This window comes from Cornus florida, unplaced genomic scaffold, assembly GCF_030987335.1.
Source record: "Cornus florida cultivar Cherokee Brave unplaced genomic scaffold, ASM3098733v1 CherokeeBrave_3.0.0_Hap2_Chr11, whole genome shotgun sequence".
Taxonomy (NCBI): domain Eukaryota; kingdom Viridiplantae; phylum Streptophyta; class Magnoliopsida; order Cornales; family Cornaceae; genus Cornus; species Cornus florida.
Genome location: NW_026775581.1, coordinates 126015514 through 126038004, shown reverse-complemented (window position 1 = coordinate 126038004; position 22491 = coordinate 126015514). Strand labels below are relative to the sequence as shown.

Below are 22491 nucleotides of genomic sequence, written 5' to 3'. Positions count from 1 at the left end.
GGGAGGTCTTGGTTTTAAAAATGTTGAAGCATTCAATCTGGCTCTTTTAGCTAAAATGGTATGGAGAATGGAAGAGGGGGACGATTCCCTTTTGTTTAAGCTCTTCAAGAAGAAATACTTTATGGTCTGCAGCTTCTTGGATTCAACTGTCAAGCAAAAATCCTCTTGGGTGTGGAGAAGCATGCAGGCTGCAAAGGATATCTTCAGAAGGGGTTTAAAGTGGTGCATTGGGGATGGTTCAAACATTGATCGCTGGATGGCTAACTGGCTCCCGAATAAGTCTAATTTTACAGTTACTTCAAAGAGAAATAATGCTTCTTTTAGCACAGTGGCAGAACTGATCAACGTCTCCTCAGCCTCATAGAACCAAGATATAATTTCCAAACATTTTAACCATAGAGACACGAACCTCATTCTCCAAATTCCCCTTCGATAGTTGGGTGAGGATGATCATAAAATCTGGGGCTTAACCTCAAATGGCAAGTTCTCTGTCAAAAACTGCTTACTACGTAGCTCTCTCATCTCTTACTAAGAAAAAATTTGTTCCTAGAGTAACAGAGTACAGCTTTGAACCGGAAAGGAAAAGAATGTGGAAGGCTATTTGGAAAATTCATGCTCCCAGAAAGATCCAACTAGTCATGTGGCAATGTCTTCACGAGCGCCTCCTAGTGCTTCAACAAATTAGGCTCAGAAAAATGTTTGATGATGCTACGTGCAAAATTTGTGGATTGGCTGAAGAATCCATTGATCATATTCTTTGAACTTGCCCCTTTGCCAACAAGGTATGGAAGTTAAGCCCTTTCAAATTGGATTTTGGTAATACAAAGATGGTATGATCTTACTATTTTTTGGAATTCATGTAATGCCTCAAAGGATTGCATTGGCCTTGCTGCATTCATTATTTGGTCTATTTGGAAGAGTATAAACGATTTCATGTTTAAAAACAAACATTGGGAGGCTGTTGACACTATCCAAAGAGCTACAAACAATTTCCATGAATTTTAGGATATGTGCAAACAAAATGAGTTGTCTTCGTTGCTTCCTACTCTTCATCCGGTTCGTTCGGCAGTGTGGCTAGCTCCAAGTCTTGGTTGTCTTAAATTAAACTTTGATGCATTTCAATGTGACTTCCAAGTCCTGTGGAGGTGGTATGTGTGATACCCCTCGATTCTAGAGTCACGGGTGATCAAGTCCGAGCACAGATTCGAGGGATACCAAACAATTAAGTATATAAATGAACACAGAATACGGAAAGAATAATAAAAAATAAATAATACCGCTGAAAAGAACCTAAATATTAAATCCTTAACTTAATAATTAATCATCCATGATGAAAAATCCAAAACTTTAATATCATTACAACTTGGGAATCCATTTAGTGGACCTCTAATGATAATCCAACCGAAACAACCGAAAAAAACAACATAATCTGAATCTAAAACATAAAGAGAGTCCTACATAGAACCGGAAGAATGATATGGACTGTCTTTGCTACGCACAAACAAACTCTATGTCTGGAACTAACGAGCACCTGAAAAATAATAGTAGTGGGTCAGGCCCACGAACAAGTTCTTTCTACGACAACCCAAACAGAGACTAGATAAACTATATATCTATAGCTAACCCATGCAATAGCTAAGTAATCCGTATATATATATATACACACACACTAAATGAACCTCACTAGACTATAAGGTTATCTTAACCTGAATAGTAGGCAACATGCAAAACGCATATATAATGTGCATGAGTACCTAGACCTACCAAGGAAACAACTACACTATATCTAGCTACACATACCTGCAATATACGCACTCTAACCATAATCCTGAGACTCAAGCTCATATCATGGCATATGTCTATATATGTAATACCCCGTATTTTTGGAAGTGATTATTTAAATTAATGTTCTAATGTGTAGGTTTATTCATCTTTTAATATTAGATTATTAAATTAATTATTTGTGCGTGAAATGTTGATTATGTGCACTACGTATAATAATGCTAATTTTTTTTTTATATTTTAGTTATTTGTGTTTTATAATAATAGAAAGTAAGATTAATAAATAATAAAATAATATTTTAATGTGCCTAATATAATATGTTTAGTATGTGCTCTACATATTCTAATGTTAGTAGTTATATTGTATGGATATTGTTGTATTAAATTATAATATAATAATAATAATAATAAGATTAATAAAATAAGAATAATGATAATAAGATAATAATGTAATTATATTATTATTAATTAAATGTCATGATGAAAACAATGACATTTGGATTGGGATTTAATTCCTATAGTAGACATTTGAGTTTTAGGTGGACTTAGGAGGCATGACCATTAAGCCTTATAGGTAGGAATGTGAGGAATAGGTGAGAATTAAATGTAAATTTAGATATTTGTATTATATATATTATATAAGTTAGTATATATATATTAGTTAGGAGGCATGACCATTAAGCCTTATAGGTAGGAATGTGAGGAATAGGTGAGAATTAAATGTAAATTTAGATATTTGTATTATGTATATTATATAAGTTAGTATATATATATTAGTTAGCCAACTTACCCTTAAGGCAACTTGTGACACCCCCAACATTTTTCACGCATAAGTTGATCAGGCTTATACACGAAAAACGAGGGATATCAAAAACAATTGGCAATATACAAGCATGGAATACAAAATGATGATAATAAAAGAATTTAGACAGGAAAGGAACACTAAATAATACAACATCCATCCATCCATCCTTTATTTAATACAGTACTCCATTACAACTTGGAAATCCTATGTCAAGGATCCCTAAATATAAACCGGAGAGTTCAACGTCAAAAGTAAATAAAACTGAAACTGAAGTAATACATAAAACTTCTACCCTGAACTGGATCGTAAGAGTAGATGAGTTCGGATGATGGTCCCTCACTGCTAACCTCAACCTTGGAACGGGTACTGACCGTATCCTGAAATAGCAACAATGGTGGGTCAACCCCACGAGCAAGTCCTCTCTACTATGACCCAAATCAGAGAATCAAATAAATTAATCATTATGAATCGGATAAGCACTATCTCTGTATACATCCTAAAGGAACTACCCAATGTATAACATGACCTCAACCAGAATAGACGGTGATCACTTAGACTCACACTAGGTGGTTAAGTGTCGTCTTTCCCTACCCGGGAAATCAGCTATTATACATGGTGCACGGTACTGACAACACAGACTATAACGAACTACACAGTGATAACACTTCTCAAAGTACTGATGAATATACTGAGCATATAAATTAGGCAACACATGCTAATGATATTACTAAACATACTGAGCATGTCAATTAGGCAACACATGCCAATAATATTAAACCACATACCCCGACAGCCACACATCTGTCTATAGCAACGAATGCATAAGGTATAAATGAGTCTAAACTTATTAGCCAGCTCACATGGTTCTATATGGCAACACATCCATATAATATAAATGCGACATAATTAAACAGTCCATTTATTTCCTGAAATGCACACAGCATAATAATCATGGTTTATATATCATTTTAACAGTATAAACATCCCATAAGATATCATGGATAATTTATATGACTAAAACCATGGCATTATTTAATTTAACAGTAATGTTTGATACCATTTAATAAGATAATAACACTATTTATATTTAACAATGTCGTTAAATAAATCACATTAATATCCGTACTGTAAACGAGCTAATACATGCTTAGAAAAGATTAATCGGCCATAAGAATAAGTAACGGGTATTAAAATAATAATTTCGTGGCCCGTTAAACCCGTAAATACCAACACAGTACCTAAAAATCCAAGTTTAAGGTTCTGGAATTTACAAAACAGGCCCTAGGGGTATTCTGGTAATTTCCAGCAGCTGACAGGGCCCCTCACGCGCCGCCCTAAGCTCCCCCACGCGCAGCCCTATGTTTTCCACTCTCTCACGCGTGCACACGCGCCTCCACGCGCGTCTGGCATCAGCCACGCGCGCGCACGCGCTCCTACGCGCGCGTTGATGGCTTCTTGCTAACGCGGCGACCTCCGGTTGGTTGGCTGCATCATCTTTCCTACATGCGCGCCACACCGGATCAATCCACCTATCTTCCCTCCATCCAACGCTCACAGATTCGGGTGTACCGCGGTAACATGGACCGCGGTGCACCGGAGGCTCCTGTTAATGGCCCAGATGCTCGCGCATACCCTCCTATGGTGCGCCGCATCACACCGGATCACTCCGGTCATCTCCCCCATTGCCGGCGACCGGAAAACTCGCCGGAAGGTCGCCGGAAATTGCAGAAAAGCCCCGGAAAAATCTAGAAAATTCTAGAAAAATCCCTAAAGCCTTATTTAATTATTTTCAGCCATTATTAATTTCATAGGATATTAAATAAATATATACCGTCCTATACAATTAAAATTTCATTAATTTAATAAACTAAAATTAATAATTTATTAACCTCATAACCTAGTCTCTATGCATGAAAATAAACTAAACAATTAATTTATTAATTCAAAGGGGAAAAGTAGATAATAACTTGCCTTTTTGGATTTAAAATAAATTCGCCGGTTGCGCGTAGTCGGGTAAATTCGCCTACACCGGTCCAAGCTTCTTTCTCTCTCTCTTTTCCTTTCACTCTTATAAAATAGCTCTCTGTAATTTTTAAGCTTTCTAACTTAAGTGAGTTGCCTTAAGGGTAAGTTGGCTAACTAATATATATATACAAACTTATATAATATATATAATACAAATATCTAAATTTACATTAACTTCTCACCCATTCCTCACATTTCTACCTATAACATTTAAGCCAAGCAAGCCAAGTCAAGCAAAATGTCCTAAGGTTCAACTATGGGAATGAAATCCTATCCTAAGATTTAATTTTTCATCATTACATTGATTTTTTTATTATTATTATTATTATACAATACAAATTAAATACTTTAATTAAATAATATTAATTAATCTAAAACATAACCAATAAAATTTCTAAACTAATCATTATAATATATAGAACATAAAATCAATATTACATGCACAAATAAATAAAATTAATTAAATAATTTAACATATAAAATAAAAAGGTGAATAAATCCATACATTAAAGAATTAACCTAACACAAAATTAATTTAAATAAACTCTTTAAAATTACGAGGTATTACACAACTCACCTAAGTAGAAAAGAAAGAATTACAGTGAGCAATTGTTGAAGAGTGAAAGAACGAGAGAGAAAGAAGGGAGCCTGTACCGGTGTAGGCGATTTTACCCGACTACGCGCAACCGGCGGATTTATTTTAAATCCTAAAGGCAAGTTATTATCTACTTTTCCCCTTTGAATTAATAAATTAATTGTTTAGTTTATTTTTATGCATAGAGCCCAGGTTAGGAGGTTAATAAATTATTAATTTTAGTTTATTAAATTAATAAAATTTTAATTATATAGGATGGTATATATTTATTTAATATCCTATGAAATTAATAATGGCTGAAAATAATTAAATAAGGCTTTAAGGATTTTTCTAGAATTTTCTAGATTTTTCCGGGGCTTTTCTGCAATTTTCGGCGAGACTCCGGCGAGGTTTCCGGCCACCGGCAGTGAGGAAGGTGACCGGAGTTATCTGGTGTGTTGCGGCGTATTGTAACAAGCATGCGCATGGATCAGCAGCCGTTAGATGGGTTGTGGATCCTTAGATTGATACGGCGTAGCGCGGAACACTATATGATGGTGCGAGCAAATCATTGGCCGTAGGATTAATTAGGCTCATTAAGATTGATCCGGTGTGACGCGAGTACAAAGTCCGGATGCAGCCAACCAACCAGGAAGTGACACGTCTGTAGGAAGCCATGGTGCGCGCGTGGGAGCGCGTGCGCGCACGTGGCTGATGCCAGATACGCGTGGAGGCGCGTGGGAGAGTGGGGAAGGTTGGGCTGCGCGTGGGGGAGCTTAGGGCGGCGCGTGGGGGCGCGTGAGGGGCCCTGTCAGCTGCTGGAACTTACCAGAATACCCTAGGGCCTGTTTTGTAAATTCCAGAACCTTAAACTTGGATTTTTAGGTACTATGTTGGTATTTACGGGTTTAACGGGTCACGAAATTATTATTTTAATACCCGTTAAGTATTATTATGGCCGATTAATATTTCTAAACCTTAATTGGCCCGTTTACCGTACGGATATGAATGTGACTCATTTACCAACATTACTATAGATGGTGTTATTATTTTATTAAATGGTATTCATTATTACTGTTCAAATATAATAATGTCACGGTTATCGTCATATAAATTATCCATTATATATTATGGGATATTTATACTGTTAATCATATATCAACCATGATTATTATGCTGTGTGCATTTCAGGAAATAAATGGACTGTTTAATTATGTCACATTTATATTATATGGATGTGTTGCCATATAGAACCATGTGAGCTAGCTAATAAGTTTAGACTCATTTATACCTTATGCATTCATTGCTATAGACAGATGTGTGGCTGTCGGGGTATGTGGTTTAATATTATTGGCATGTGTTGCCTAATTGACATACTCAGTTTATTTAGTATTATTATTGGCATGTATTGCCTAATTGTTATGCTCAGTAACTCATTAGGACATTGAGATGCGTTACTACTGTGTAGTCTTTACAGTCTGTGTTGTCAGTACTGTGCACCATGTATAATAGCTGATTTCTCGGGTAGGGAAAGGAGACACTTAACCACCTAGTGTGAGTCTAAGTAATCACCGTCTATTCTAATTGAGGTCATATTATACATTGGGTAGTTCCCTTAGGATGTATACAGATATAGTACTCGTCCGATTCATAATGATTAATCTATTTGATTCTCTGATTTGGGTCATAGTAGAGAGGACTTGCTCGTGGGGTTGACCCACCATTGTTGTTATTTCAGGATACGGTCAGTACCCGTTCCAAGGTTGAGGTTAGCAGTGAGGGACCACCATCCGAACTCATCTACTCTTACGATCCAGTTCAGGGTAGAAGTTTTATGTATTACTTCAGTTTCAGTTTTTATTTATTTTTGACGTTGAACTCTCAGGTTTATATTTAGGGATCCTTGACATAGGATTTCCAAGTTATAATGGAGTACTGTATTAAATAAATGATAGATGGATGTTGTATTATTTAGTGTTCCTTTCCTGTCTAAATTCTTTTATTATCATCATTTTGTATTCCATGCTTGTATATTGCCAATTGTTTTTGATATCCCTCGTTTTTCGTGTATAAGCCTGATCAACTTATGCGTGAAAAATGTGGGGGTGTTACAATATATATATATATATATATATATATATATATATATATATATATATATATCCAATCTAAATTAATCCACTGTGTATTATCCAACTGGTTCAGTTGACCTGACATAAATATAAGTAAGACTTAACATTTTAGTTAACTTGTTCCCTTATAAAATATGTAGGATTTAACTGATAAGTTAATCCATCCCTAGAATGCCACCATCCTATACTGGTGCACTAAATCCACACAATCCAATAGTTGATGTAATAATTTCAGAAGTACATCAAATAATCCAGAGTTATACATAATAATATTATACCATGCTATCTCAAAATAGGAACAGCTTATAATTTATTTAAGCTTTCTACATCACACATCCTACACATACTGAATCTTAAACAGATTGATATTTTACTACACAATCACTTAAGCATTCTCCATATTCCATTCTGTTATACATTTAATCTTAATTGTTAAAACCAATTAAAGATTAAGTTCATTCATTCCTCAAAGAATCAAATAGCATGTGTTAATAAATTTAAGTTTGTTTAACATTTAGTTAATCTCATTCCTAGTCCTTATTTGATGTTTAGGACTCCTTAATTTCAATAACAAGTAATACAACGCTGTTTTTGAAACTTCATCAGGTAAGGCTCAAGCTTTTGTCCCAATTGCTCCAACACCCTGCTTCACACTCAAGCTTTCCTTCTCAGGCTTAAGCTTTACAACCAATTACTCGAGCTTTTCCTTACAAGCTCGAGCTTTTCATCCAAGGCTCGAGCTTTACCCCCAAGGCTCGAGCTTTACGCCCAAGGCTCGAGCACTGTAATAGCGGTCCGAGCACTATTACGCGAATCAACCCAGAATTTCACTGTGCATTCATTTTTTATTCGTTTCAGGAATCCTAATTATGTTTCTACGTTCTATCAATATACAAATATGAAATTACATTATGTACAACATATAACTAAACATAAAGTAATCCAATCAAATCATAAATTTATCAATTTATACACAAGAACAAACATGAACAAAATAATTTATAAAACCTAGTTCTAAATTAATTAAAACATGGATTCCAATTTTAATTATCCTTTAAACATCCCTAAAGCTACACTAGAAATATATAGATTACAGATCTAAGAAAGAAGTGTAGAACAAAGAACTTGCCTTTATGATTTGTTAAAACCCTAGCTTCCTTCTTCTTCCTCATCCTCCTTATTCCTTCTTTATCTCTCTCTCTAAAATAATACGTGATATATTTTCTAACCCCTTTTTCCAACCTATAGAGATATATTTATAGGTTACATATTAACCCTCTTCCTTTTCCCAATCCACATCCAATTAATAAAGAAAAATAAAATTAAAAACACTAAAAATGTAACTAAAAAATATAATTTACGTATAATCTATGTATATTATTTTTATCTAAATAAAATAAATATATTAGATTATCTCCAAAGGACTTTTCTCAAATATATATTATTTAATTATATATATATATATATATATATATATATATATATATATATATATATATATATATATATATATACCTATACACTATCCATGAGTAATTATCCGTACCCCTTAAACCCCTTATCCAAGTAGTCCATGGAACCCAATCGGTTGGCCCATGACTACTATCCATAACCATTAAAATAAAATAAAATGATATAAAATAAAATAAAACAACCATTTAACACATTTAATTCCTAACTATTAATTACAAGAAGACCTAATACATAATTTAACTAAACAAGTAATTCAAATAAACACATAATCAACTAAACAAGTCTTTCAATTGAACACATAATTAACTCAAATAACTAAGAAATCAAATAAAAATTAAGAACACAATTAAAACAATTAATAAAAATACCGAGACTTTCCTTTTAAAGTTAGGGGTATTATAGTATAATTGTTAGAAACCACTTTGGTCATCCTGTTATAATGGCCTCTGTTTTACTCAGAAACGTTTGCAGCCCCTCTCTGGCAGAAGGTTTGGTGCTCCAGGAATCTCTCAAGCTGCTTGTGATAACCCGATTTTGGAATTTTTGGGGCGTGACACTGCTAAAGGCATAAGGATACCATCATGTCATGGTGAAGGGTGACTATAAACCTGTGATGAGTTTGATCCCTTCTGAAGAAGCTCTTATGGTTGTCTATGAGGATATTTCAATCCTTCTTGAGTTTAGTGTGGGCGTTTTACTTGCCTGAACTTCTAGAAAGGGAAATTTGGTAACTCACCTGCTGAGTAGAATGGCTTTGGAATCCAAATGTGGTGATTTAGAGTAGAGTATATATATGGCCCCAGTGGTTGTTAAATGTTCTTACTCTTGATTGTATTCCTATGTCTATTAAATTATATTCTAGTTTGGCGTTAAAATATAAATATATTTATATATATATATATATATATATATATATATATATAATAGTAAAAGGTTTTAATTGATGAGACTGCTTAAACCCAGGGGGATCGATCTCCCATTTCTCTAATTTTCAGATTTTTTTTTTTTTTTTCCTTCCGATCTTGTAATAGACATAACTTCTTCATTTTAAAACCAAATGGGGTCATTTTTTAGTCCAAATTGAAGTATTTTGAGTCCTCTTTCCATTAGTACTGGTATCATTTCATATTTATGATTCTAAATGACTATTTTGCCCTTAAAAACCCTATGGGTCAGGTATGAGCCTGAAGTTGGAATATCTCCTTTTTGTGAACCAATGTAGTTAGAAATGAAAAGTATGGTTCCATTATGACTCCTAACACTTAGTAAGGTGTATAATGACCATTTTGTCCTTTGTTTTTGGATCTGGTTAAACCCAGATAAAGATTCAAACCCATGGGTTCGGGTCATTACATGGAAAGTGAGAGGGAACAACCATCAAAGAGAGAGAAGTAGTTACTATAATCTTACTAGGGGTGCAATTTGGGTTGGGCAACCCAAAGCAACTCGAGCCTAGCCCGATTTTTCCCAAGTATAGACAATTATTTTTATTATTAGGGTTGAGTCTGGATTGAAAAATCTTAACCCAAATTTAATTAGGGTTAGGCTTGGGTTGAGGTGCTAACAACCCGAACCTGAATTCTAATATTATTTTCATATACATTTTTAATTTTAATTACATTATATATAATATTGTATGTTAATATTTAAGAAAATAATTTTCTAAGAATTTGTTTGTAATTTATTAAAAATTTACAAAAAGTGCTTTTTTTTTTTTTTTGGTTTAAGAGTAATTTAATCTATAACTAACTCAAGATCATATTAAATTTTCCCTGTGAAGATTAGCCATATGAGTAACCCGAATTTTTAACCCGATATCTAAGCCCAAGTAACAAGCCTGAATGTAAAAGTAGAAGGATGGGCTGGGCTTAAGTTAAACAGTTAGAGTTGAAGATAGGATTAGGGTTGGGCTTGTGTTTAGCATTTTATAAGATGGGTTGGGCTCAAGTTATACCTCAAACTCACCCAACTTGCCTGAATTGCAACCTTAAATCTTACAAATCCAAACTACTATGTAGACCCATCAATGTCATACCAGTATTTTTTTTGGAGAGTCAAAAGTCTTTTTCTTATCTCTCCGATTCATGATAGATAGGTGTTTAAACTTGTATGAGATAAAAGACTAAAATTTTTATTGTAGAATAGGTTTAAAAAACCTTGGAAAAAACACAATCACAATGGGACACTATTCCAATAATAGATCCAAACTAGGATATTATTTATTTCCAAACCTATGTCCCTGAAGGGCCACAAATAGACTAGAGGAGGTAGAAGACAACAATGACTTCATTAAATAAACTGACTTCATTGATAACAATGTGTGGAGACTTGCGCTATTTAGATGCACACAGTCATAGTTTCTCACCCATTTATTAAAGGGTTAAGTGCAAAAAAAACCCTAATATATAGGGTTTGTGCAAAAATAATCCCTACTTTTTTTAAATGTGCATTTCAGTCCATAAAATTTTTAAAATGTGCAAATAAGCCCATTTAACCACTTTTTGGTCATAACCCTGTAAGGATAAGTGGTATAGTGCTAGCAATACATGCTAGCAAAGCTTTGTTGGATTGCTAGCCACGTCAGCAATTGTGCTGATGTGGCTAGCAACAGTATATTGCTAGCCAGTTTACACAGTATGGGTTAATTGATATCTATTACTTTATTATTTTTTGTTGTACTTTTTTAATACATTTAATATTTTGAGTAAAAAAAATTTAAAACATATTTATTTTTTTGTTTGCTTGTATTTTTTAAAACGGTTACTTTTTCAACCACTTGATATTTTTTTTATTATATATTGCTATATTTTAGTCACGGCATGGGTTAATTGATATCTATTATTTTATTATTTTTACTTGTATTTTTTAAAACGGCTACTTTTTCAACCACTTGACTTTTTTACATAAAAAAATTACAATAAAATTAAATTACATATAAAAGGAAATAGTAAAAAAAAAAAAAAAAAAAAAAAAAAAAAAAAAAAAAAAAAAAAAAAAAAAAAACCATTTCTAACAATATGATATTTTGTTTTAAAAAATTCATATATATTTGTTGACAAATTTTTTAAAAATTTTTTTCAAAAGACTAAGAAATAGAAATCATAAATATTTATTTCAAAATAAAAAATAAAATAAAATAAAATAATCAAAATCATAAATTTATTTTTTACAATAAAAATAAATTACATATAAAAAGAAATAGTAAAGAAAAAAAACCAAAAGAACAAAAAAAACAAAAAAAAAAAATGGAAAAGGGCCGTTGCTTGTGGGCCAAAGAAAAAAAAAAAAAACAAAACAAAACAAAAAAAGAAAAGGGACAAGAGCCGTTGAATTGAGGGCGTGGGGCTTGTTTGGCTCATAAAGGACTTGTTACCTTTTGCGATGTCCTTTGCTAGTTTTTCTGTGGGTCCTAGAATTTGCTAGCTTCATACCAATTCACATACTAGCAAAACTGACTCGAGCTAGCAAACAAGCCCTTGTATCGGTTGCTCTAACTGAAGATCAACCCAGTACTACACTACTCATTACTGGGTTATATCTATTCTAGGTAAAGTTTACTTCCTGCACGAAAATTAAATACCCAATATAATATAGTAACTTCAATTCATCAGTTTTATGTTTGAAATCCACAAAACAAGTGATCATGAGTACAAAAAACTAAAGTTGTAGCTAGGGCTTGCTCTATATGGTTTGTGAGAACAAATGAGAAGCAAAACAAAAAGGAAATGAGACTAGTATATCATATATCATATATATGTGTGTGTGCGCGCGCGTGACTGTGTGTGAGAGTGACGACGGAGGAGCTAGTTACTTTGATAAATTAATAGACTAAAGTAGTCGGCTTAAATATCATAATTCGACATTTAATCATGTTCAGTACATGCAGAAACAAGATCATCCAAATGCTATTAAAATCTAAACTAATTTCCAAAAAGATCATAATTAAGGGTTCAAACTTAATAGGAAAACCACATGCAGGAACAAAATCACCAATTAATACTTACAACCTAGCGTGTTCCACACACGCTCCAAACTTGAGCGTGCTTTAAAAGCTAGGGTTCCCCATCGCTAAAGTAAAGCAAGTACAATTCTCCCATCAAGTAACTGGAGACAGAAAGGTTCTGATAGAGTGGTCATAATAATATGGGTAAAGTGCAAATAACCCCCCTGTACTGTTGACAAATTGCAACTAACCCCCCTAAACTAAAAAAAACCCCCTAAACTATGAATTTGTTGCATTTCAGTCCATTCCGGTGACTGACTTAATCGGAAAAATAAAAAGTCTGAATTGCCCTTATGATTATTCACTACTGTATAAGGTATATAAATATATATATATATATATATATATATATATATATATATATATATATTTCTGGTTTTAAACTGAATTTATATATATGTGTTTATATATATATATAACATTGGAGATTGAAGAGAGAGAGAAGCATCAGGCTAGAGATTGAATCGTGAAGAAAATGAAGGAAAAAGATGGTGGCGGCGGCGGCGATTATGGTGACGGAAGAGGAGGTAAGTCGGCGATTATGGTGACGATGCGGAGTCAACGCGTTAAAACCCAAATCATCCTCATTGCCGCTGGGATCTCGCTGCCGTCATCTCCAGCGCCTGCCCTGCCACCGTCTCTTGCGGTGACAGCTGGAACGAGCTCGGATGGTGGAGAGGACCGGCGAGCAAGGTGGGCTGAACGGCGATGGGCTGGTTCAGCCATGGTTAACTCGCGACGATGGGCTGGTTGTGCTTAGCTGCACAGCGGCCGAGCTTCGCCTCATCCGCCAACCTCCCTGTTCCGATCGGGACGGTCACCCACTTCTCGTTTTCATCGACCCCAAATTACTCCGCAATCATTCTCCACAAGTGCTTCCACTTGAACAGATCGTCGTTGCTGCAATTGAAAGCTTCGTTGCTCGCGTACGCATCCATCGCCGCCCATACTAGTGCTCCGCTATCAGACCGGAATCCGACGCCACCGAGTAGCAGTTCCATGCCGCCTTCGTTCCCGAGGGAGAACCAGAGATTGTGTTTGAAGGGGGTGATGGCAGTGGGTTAGTGGGGGTTTGGTTTCACGGTGTGTGATGGGTTTGATGGAGAGAAGGTTGGGCTGTGGTTGGTGATGACGGGTGATGGTGGTGGCGGGATTGGGGTGGTGGCTGTGGGTTTGTGTACTGGTTCGATTGGGTTTGGTGGTGTGCCGTTGAGATGCCGATGGAGGTGGTAATGATGGTGGTGGGTTTGATTTTCGTTTAACGGTGTGTTTTGGCATGAGTTCAGGAGGGTTTCGTGGTGGTTATGTTGGTGGTTGCGGACGGTGGTGGTGGTTGCAGAAGGTGGTGGTGGTCGTAGACGACGGTGGTGGTGGTTATATGATAATTTGGTATTTTCATATATATATAAGGGCATTATTGTCCAAAAAACTTAGTTTGTCTGTCGCGTGTGAATCACGCGCTCATTTTTGGACGGCCGGTCACCGGATGGGGTGATCTGCAACTTTTTTGTATAGTTTGAGGGGTTTTTTGTATTTTTGGTAGTTCAGGGGGTTAGTTGCAAATTTCCCCATAGTTCAGGGGGGTTATTTGCACTTTACCCTAATAATATACCAAAGAGAGAGAGCTTTGTACTCAGACGATACTACTAAAAAGTTAAAAAAGTAGAAGAAAATGAGAGATTAGAGAGGTTTTGATCAGCCCCTGCAACTCCAACTAGGCTATTCAATGCAAAAAGCATTTATTTTCTGGGACTGCACTGCAGAGACGTATCATCACTATGTGTTTCTTCATCACCACTCTCTGTGCACTTATTTTTTTGGCACTATTTTTCTCTCTAGTCTTTACTATAATTACTCTTACCTGCATTTTGTTTCATGTATATATAGGAAATATTGTTGCTACGAGCATATATTGTAGCTACGATTAAAACTTAATCATTGTTAAAAAAAAAAAAGACTAGGATGTTGAACTTTTCTCTTAGATAATTCACAAGTCATTTGTGCGCTATAGGGTAAATAGTGCGGGCATTTGCTTGAACTTTTGGAAAAAAATAAAAGAAAAAAAAGAAAGACAATTTTGTAGGTCATTCACTGGTTCTCTCCCATCTGGTGTCCCCAATAAGTAACTTTTTTTTTTTTTTTCCTTCCTGACAATAAGAACAGCCATACGGCATCTACAAAGCACAACCAAAGAAAACAACCCTACTCAAAGGCATACAACAAACACCAAACAAAACCACCATAATATGAGATATGGACACAAAGACCCTGCACCCATAAAGCATTCCACGTCCCACCAGCCCAAACTAAAATCCATAGTCAATTGGTCCTTTTTAATTGCAGGCCACAAATATGGGCTTAAAGCTGGACCAAACTGAACATCAGCCCTAGTTAAGAGGCCCACCATTACCTCAAACTCAGTTCTCCAACGAACATGTTATCTGCCGGCTTCCTTTTCGTAAACATCTCTAGCAACATTCATTCGTAGCTATAAACATCACATTTCGTAGACACTCTTCCTTCAGAATCATACGCTGTCAAACAATTCAAAAGTTTCAAGAAGCACAATGAAAAGAAATTTTATAGTTCACTTTCATGAACTTGGACTTGTCTATGAAAGATATGCATGTTTTAGAAGATATATATATATATATATATATAAAGAAAGAAAGAAAGAAAAGATAATCAAGTAGTGAGCTAAGCTGGACTCTATTGTGTTGCATTTCATTTTCAACCCTAGCATATGAGTCACACAACTAAGCATTTAAAATACCAGCCTGAGCATACAATATAGTGAAGTGTTTATTATGTTTAAACAATACAAGAAATATGTTATTCAATTAGAAGCCCAACCGACCATTAATATGTTGGCCCTAGAACTGAAAGCCTCATCGAGAACACGTTTGAAATTGGGAAGATGAGAAGCCACAACAAGACATAAGTTTCACCACTCTTAGAAATGTAACAATAATTTTAGAAAATGAAGGCAGCAGAATGCGAAAAGATTTACCTGGTGCAATGTAGCCGAGTGTACCTAAAGTCTTGGTTTGTGCTGCAGTCTTGTCAACTAAAATTTTTGCAATTCCAAACTCTCCCACATGAGCAACCATTTCTTCATCTAAAAGAACCACAATGGACCAAAGGCTCCGGTTGACAATCAGGGAGATATTCCAAAGCTAGCAACATCATACATGACGCTCACTCTTTGAAGGAAATCTAGGCAATAGTTCTCAGAATATAACCACTTCTCAAGACTTCTGTTAGACATGTACTGCAGAACCAAAGCTCTTAACTCGGGATTGGAGCATGTACTTATGACCTTTACTAAATTCCGAAGGCGTACATTTCGCAGCACTTCACATTCTGCATCAAAGCTTTTAAAAGCTCCGTCAAGTTCCAAATTCAATATTTTTACAGCGATGATTGTCCCATCTAAAAGAACTCCTTTGTATACAGAACCGTAGCCTCCTGATCCAAGCAAGTTGGCATCACAAAAATTATTTGTGGCATGGTGAAGCTCCGTATATGATATCATTCTATGCTCCATTATAGATATCGAGTCAACTGAATTTGAACTACATGCTTTATTTCCTCAGCATTGTATCATCAAATAAATCAAAACAACAAAGATTACTACTGATGCAACTACTGGAAGAATATATTTGGGAAAAACTTGTTTAGTCCGTGTTCTCTGCGTATTGTACATTTTGCAAGCCGAAACTTGCAGAATTGACGGCCCACAGAGATCCTCATTTGCGATAAAAGATTGAGCAGTAAAGTTAACAAAAGTGCCCTCATTTGGAATCTCTCCGGAGAGCTTATTGAAAGAAAGATTCAAATATTTGAGATGGGAAAGTTCTTCTAAGGACTTAGGGATGGTACCTGACAAATTGTTGTAAGAGAGATGCATGAATTCCAATGAAATCAAGTCACCAAATGATTCCAGAATTGTGCCCCGTAATCAGTTCCTTGACAAATTGAGGGAGCTAAGACTTTGGGAGGATCCAATAGCTTGAGGAATGCTTCCTTGTATATTGTTCCAAGATAAATCTACAACGTCAATGACATTTGGCATTTTCATTTGTGATGGCAGGTAACCACTTACAGAATTATTTGATAAATCCAAGAGCAGCAGAATTTCAAGGGCCCATAAGCTCACCGGAATGGAAGAGGAAAGATTGTTATTTCTTAAGATTAACCTTTGTAAAAGACAGATTCCCCATGCAAGTTGGGACTGGGCCAGAGAGGTTATTACTTTGAAGATGGCCAAATCTCAACGGGAATAAGTCCTTCAATCTTGTTACCATCAAGATACAACCGTTGTAATCCTCCAATTGTTGATGGGATGCATCCATTTATGTTGTTGTTGCTCAATCTACGGAACTTCAAGTTTTTCAATGAACCGATTTCTCCTGGAACCGGACCCTTAATTTGACATTTAGAGGCAACAAAAGTTTGAAGCGAACACGAAAATTTTCCAATTGAATTTGGCAAGATACCTTCAGTGGGATTGCTCTCGAAGACCAACCTTTCCAAAGATTTGCACTTTGTCAAAGCAGTGAGAAAAGTAATTTCCCCATTTCTATTTTCTCCCGTGAGTCAATTTTTTTGCATATTGAGTGTTCTAAGGAGATGTAAGTTGCCTAAGCTAGGAGATATTGGCCCAGTAAATAAGTTGTGAGCCAGCGACAGTCTTGTGATCTTAGAAGAGTTAGATAGATACAAGGGGATGTTTCCACCCAACTGATTGCCTTCTAGATTTAATTCTTCAAGATTAGGAAGCCAAAAACCAATAGTTGATGAAAGATTTCCATCAAGAGTATTGGAAGGCAGGTCAAGGAATTGCAGAGCAGACCTGTTAAACATTTGCTCCGAAATACTACCAGTGAGATTATTTGTATGTAAGTTCAGTACCCTTAAATTCGAAAGTTGTGAGATCTCCCCAGGAATCTCTCCTTGAAGGTGATTATTTCCAATCTCAAGCCCAAGTAAACTTGAAATGTTACCAAGGGAAGGAGGAATCGTACCGGTTAAGTTGTTCCTTCCAAGATAAAAAATCTCTAGTGTTTGTAGATTCCCAATGTCATTCTTCCCTCGAATCTATTCTACAATGAGATATCGAGGTTGGAATTTGGCCACCGAAATGGTTGAAAGAAAGATAAAGTCCTTCGAGTTGAGGACAAAGTAGGCAAATGTCCATTGGAAGACTACCAGAGATGCTATTATTCATGAGAGAAATGGTACGTAAAGAAGAGATGTTAAAGATAGTCTGAGGAAATGAACCTGTCAATGCATTGTATTCGAGTGCCAATACCTCCAATGTTGAGATGTTGCCTAGACAGGATGGGATAGTACCCATGAAATCATTGCTCGCAAGACCAAGAAAATAGAGGTTGGACAATGTACCCAACTCTTCCGGTATGACTCCATTGAATCTGTTGTTCAAAAGCCCCAGGACTTCAGGCTTTCGGCATTGGTTTAATGTTTGGGGCAATTGTCCTTCCATCTTGTTCTCATCTAAAATGAGATCTTGCAGACGACCCAAACGTCCAATCTCGTGTGTTAAAGTGCCATGGAAACTGTTGTTTGAAAGATCTAGAGTCACGAGAAAGGAGAGATTGGCAACATAAGGAGAGATGGTTCCTTGTAGTCCATGCCAGGAAGCTCCAAGGCTGTGACTCTTTGTCTGTGTGGACGACAGGTCACACCAAGCCAGCTGCAGAAGTTGGTAGTTCTGCTCCAATTACTACCCAATACATTGTTTGGATCAGGCTTGATCTAATTCTTGAAGTGGAGGAGAGCCAATTGATCTGTGAAGTTTAAGCGAGGAAGTGCCAAACAAATTATGCGTGACTGCAATACCAGCACTCCTAATAAAATATGCATGTAAACGTATACGCTCTCCATGAGAATCACAATGTATATATATTCTCATGAAACAAAAGGAAAATGTTTTTAAAGCCGGAGAGTTGAACGCTTAACGTATCTTGCCCAATCAACAGTTTCAATCAAGGAATTTTGTTCAACTCCTCGAAACAAAATGCACTATAAACTGATGCAGCATTAGATCAAGGCAATACATAGAAATATTCAAATCTCAAGTTGTAGGTTTTTAAAATTATATAGTTCATGAAGATTAATGTTGACTTACAATAGAGAGACACCAAAATCCAGCCAATAACCGATGCACTGTGCATGATACATTAAAACCATTAAATGGATGGTTGACTTGGTGAAACGTGGATCTCTTTGTATATGACCTGATTGATGACAATTGAAAGGTATACATTGTTAGTTTATTAGTTAAATTTAATTCATTTGTTGAGTCAAAAATTCCTTTTGAATTGTTCATTAGAATATAATAATTATACATGTTCAGATATAGATATACATGCATGATGTATTAAAATGATTAAATGGATGGTTGACTTAATGAAACATGCATGATATCAATGAAACTTTATTGGTTTTCAACATACAGATTGGTGGAGGTTTGTTGGCATATTGCATTGAATTTTAATTTGATTGAGGTCAATTGTTAGATGGTCAGGGAATGTCAATTACTAGCTGACACCCAAGTAAAAAAATAAATGTTGAATAAAGCTCATGCATTTACTTACGCGTTAGCTAGTGACATCATCTAAAAATATTCTCGGCCTGAATTTTTAATTTTAACACTGCCGTTAAAAATTATGGAAAACAGAGAATGCAAAAAAGCATCAGTTAAATCATAGAAAGGGAAGAAGATAAAAGCTTTTTTAGCACTTTTAAGTCATGTTGGTCAAACAAAGACGCCTGATTAAATCATAAAATAGTAGCATCAGTAATGCTTTTTTTTATATCTTAGAAGTTACAATATATATATATATATATATATATCACGGATATATGTGTCCCATGCAGGCAAGAATATCTGTACTTTCCTTTTCTGGAAGCACATTGTGAAGTCAAAGGATAGGATGCTGAGTAAGGGCCGACATGATCCCCTATACAATGGAAATCTACAATAAACAAAACAAAAAATAAAAAATAATCACAAATCAGATACTAGGGGTGCAACTTAAAAAAATATATATATAGTCCTTTATGATCGAGAAATGAAACCAATACAAAGATGATGACTTTAAAATGATTTTTTTTTTTTTTTTGAGTAAATTGTCCCCCCTCCTCTTTTTTTTATGAAGAAAAGATTTCCCAAGCGCAATCTTTTGACAGAACAATGGTGTTAAAATTCTAATTCCGGTTAAGCTTGTTGCAGATTTGTAACGAGAATCGGGTTGGGCTCGAGCTAGGTTTGAAATATTGGCTGCCCAAGTTGCATCCTAGTTCATAAAAAACCATATATATATATATATATATATATATATATATATATGTGTGTGTGTGTGGTTTTTTTTTTTTTATTTTTTTTTTGCTCTGTGGTTTTCTCAGTCCAAAGATAGATAGGATAGCTAATGAATTCAGAATGCTTTTTCACAAGGTCCTTAATCCTCCTCTCCTCCATGTACTCCAACTACAAGAAATCAACAACATAAAGTAAGTACCAAGCAACCGAATTTGAGGATTCAAACAATCCCAAACAACTTATCTGTTTGGTTTCAAAGAAAAACAGAGGGATTCAAACTTCCCATGGTTTAGAGACAAATATAACAATTTGGAGTTTCAAAAACCAACATTACATTCACGACGTTACTCAGGTTCAATTCAACAGCAACAAAGCAACAAGGTAAGCAGAGTAGAAGCCAACACCGAATTGACCAATCATGCTCACATCTGTCACAATCGTTGTGCTTTGTTTTTTTTTTTTTTTTTTTTTTTTTTTTTATAAGTGACTCTTAATCAACTCGTCCATCCCAACAGAGAGCACAATCTCTGGGTTGAATGGGTGCACTGCTACCTATTGAAGGTTAAATGTTTATGGAAGGAACGTATACATACCTCAGTAGGCTTCATGGACCTGGAGCAAGCTCTTGCAGTTGAGACCCTTGCTTGGCCTTTCATCAAACACCATGTGTGCAACGGGAGATCCACCTTTTTCTGGCTTAACTGTATGAACTTGTGCCCACTTTGCTGCTAGAGTTAGCTCCCTTTCTACACACATCTTCACCGCAATTTATGTACCAAATCATTTGTGTGGATTCGAGTTGCCTGTTGAGTTTTCATGGAACGAGATATATAATACAGATATAAAAAATTAAAAAAAAAAAGTGAAAATTTTCTGTATGGTAGTGCTTTGCTTGGCTGCCAAAAAAACTAAAAAACAGAGGAAGAGTTAAAACAAAGAAAAACAAACAAGCCTCGCGGTTTGGTAGAGTGGGTAAGGAAATGGCCTGACCATATGTCCTGAGTCCTTCTATCCTTATTATATATATATTTTTTTTTTGAATGAAATTGATGTTAAGGTGTAGGGCCGGCGACAACATCTCAGGTTTGTAATTAGAGTGAGTCCTGAAGGAGCCCTACCTAGTGGAGTTCTTAATGCCAACCAAAAAAAAAAACAATTCTTAGCAGTGATTCCAATTCAAATCTTGTTAGATTCAAAATTATCTTTTTCCTTGAGTTTTGGAGGCTAAACAAAATGAAAATAAAATTAAAAAATATATATTATCTAATAAAATCCCTCTATTTCTTAATACTCAACTTGAAAAGAAAAAAAAAACAATTCTTAACCGTGATTCCAATTCAAATCTTGTTAGATTCAAAATTATCTTTTTCCTTGAGCTTTGGAGGCTAAACAAAATGAAAATAAAATTAACAAAAATATTATCTAATAAAATCCCTCTATTTCTTAATACTCAACTTGGCTGAAAAGATAAGTTGATTGGTTATGTTTGCAAAACAATGAATGATGTTTGGTCAACAATTTCACGTGACTAAATAGTTGCATAATATAAATATTTTTAGGAAAAAATACATAACCCTTTCGTCTAAAAAGTTCCTATTAAAATTAAACACTCCCTAGATTAATAAAATTCATCAAATTGCTCCCAAATCGATATAAAATGATAAAACTGTCCTTAGAAGTTAATTATTAAATTTAAGGGATTATTACATATAAATTAACTTAGTGGCCCATATTTACCCATACATTGAGTCAAAGTCAATAATTTCTCTAAAATGTGTTTGACCCAAAAGTTGGGGTGACACATGAAAAAATATCATATTTCTGTTACCTAAAATACCCTTCTTCCTATTTTATGTGTTGCCTAAAATGCCCTTTTGCGAAGGTACCACTTTTTTTTTTCAAAGGTACCACATTTTTGGACTGAAGGTACCACTTTTTGGCGTGCAGGTACCATGTTTTCTAAACACTCGTTTAGCTAGATTGGAGAATATTTTGTGTTATTCATGGCTTTAACGGAGCTGTTTATGGATGTAATGTGCAACCTAATAAGCGGTGTGGGGTTTAATACCATTTTTAATTGCAAAAATACTTGTTTTTGGCGTCGAAATACCTTGTTTTCTAAACACTCTAGCTAGCTTGGAAAATATTTTGTGTTATTCATGGCCCTAATGGAGCTATTTATTGATCCACTGTGCAACCTAATTAGCGGTGTAGGGTGTAATACCATTTTCAATTGAAAAAATAAGTCTCTTTTGCGAACGTACCACTTTTTTTCCAAAGGTACCACGTGTTTAGACTGAAGGTACCACTTTTTGGCGTCCAAGTACTGTGTTTTCTAAACACTCGTTTAGC

The 22491-nt window shown here is 35.2% G+C and overlaps 1 long non-coding RNA gene across 3 annotated transcripts; it reads right to left on the bottom strand.

The window, feature by feature from the left end:
• Window positions 1-14738: 14738 nt before the first annotated feature.
• Window positions 14739-21593, bottom strand: LOC132283712 (uncharacterized). Of its 3 annotated transcripts, none has more exons than XR_009472117.1 (3): window positions 20733-21586; window positions 15805-20307; window positions 14739-15328 (listed from the first exon to the last, which is right to left on the bottom strand). It is a non-coding gene; the product is annotated as an uncharacterized LOC132283712 (long non-coding RNA). The 3 variants fall into 3 exon arrangements; XR_009472119.1 differs by having other exon boundaries at window positions 15805-16262; window positions 16677-21584; XR_009472118.1 differs by having other exon boundaries at window positions 15805-21593.
• Window positions 21594-22491: the final 898 nt, after the last annotated feature.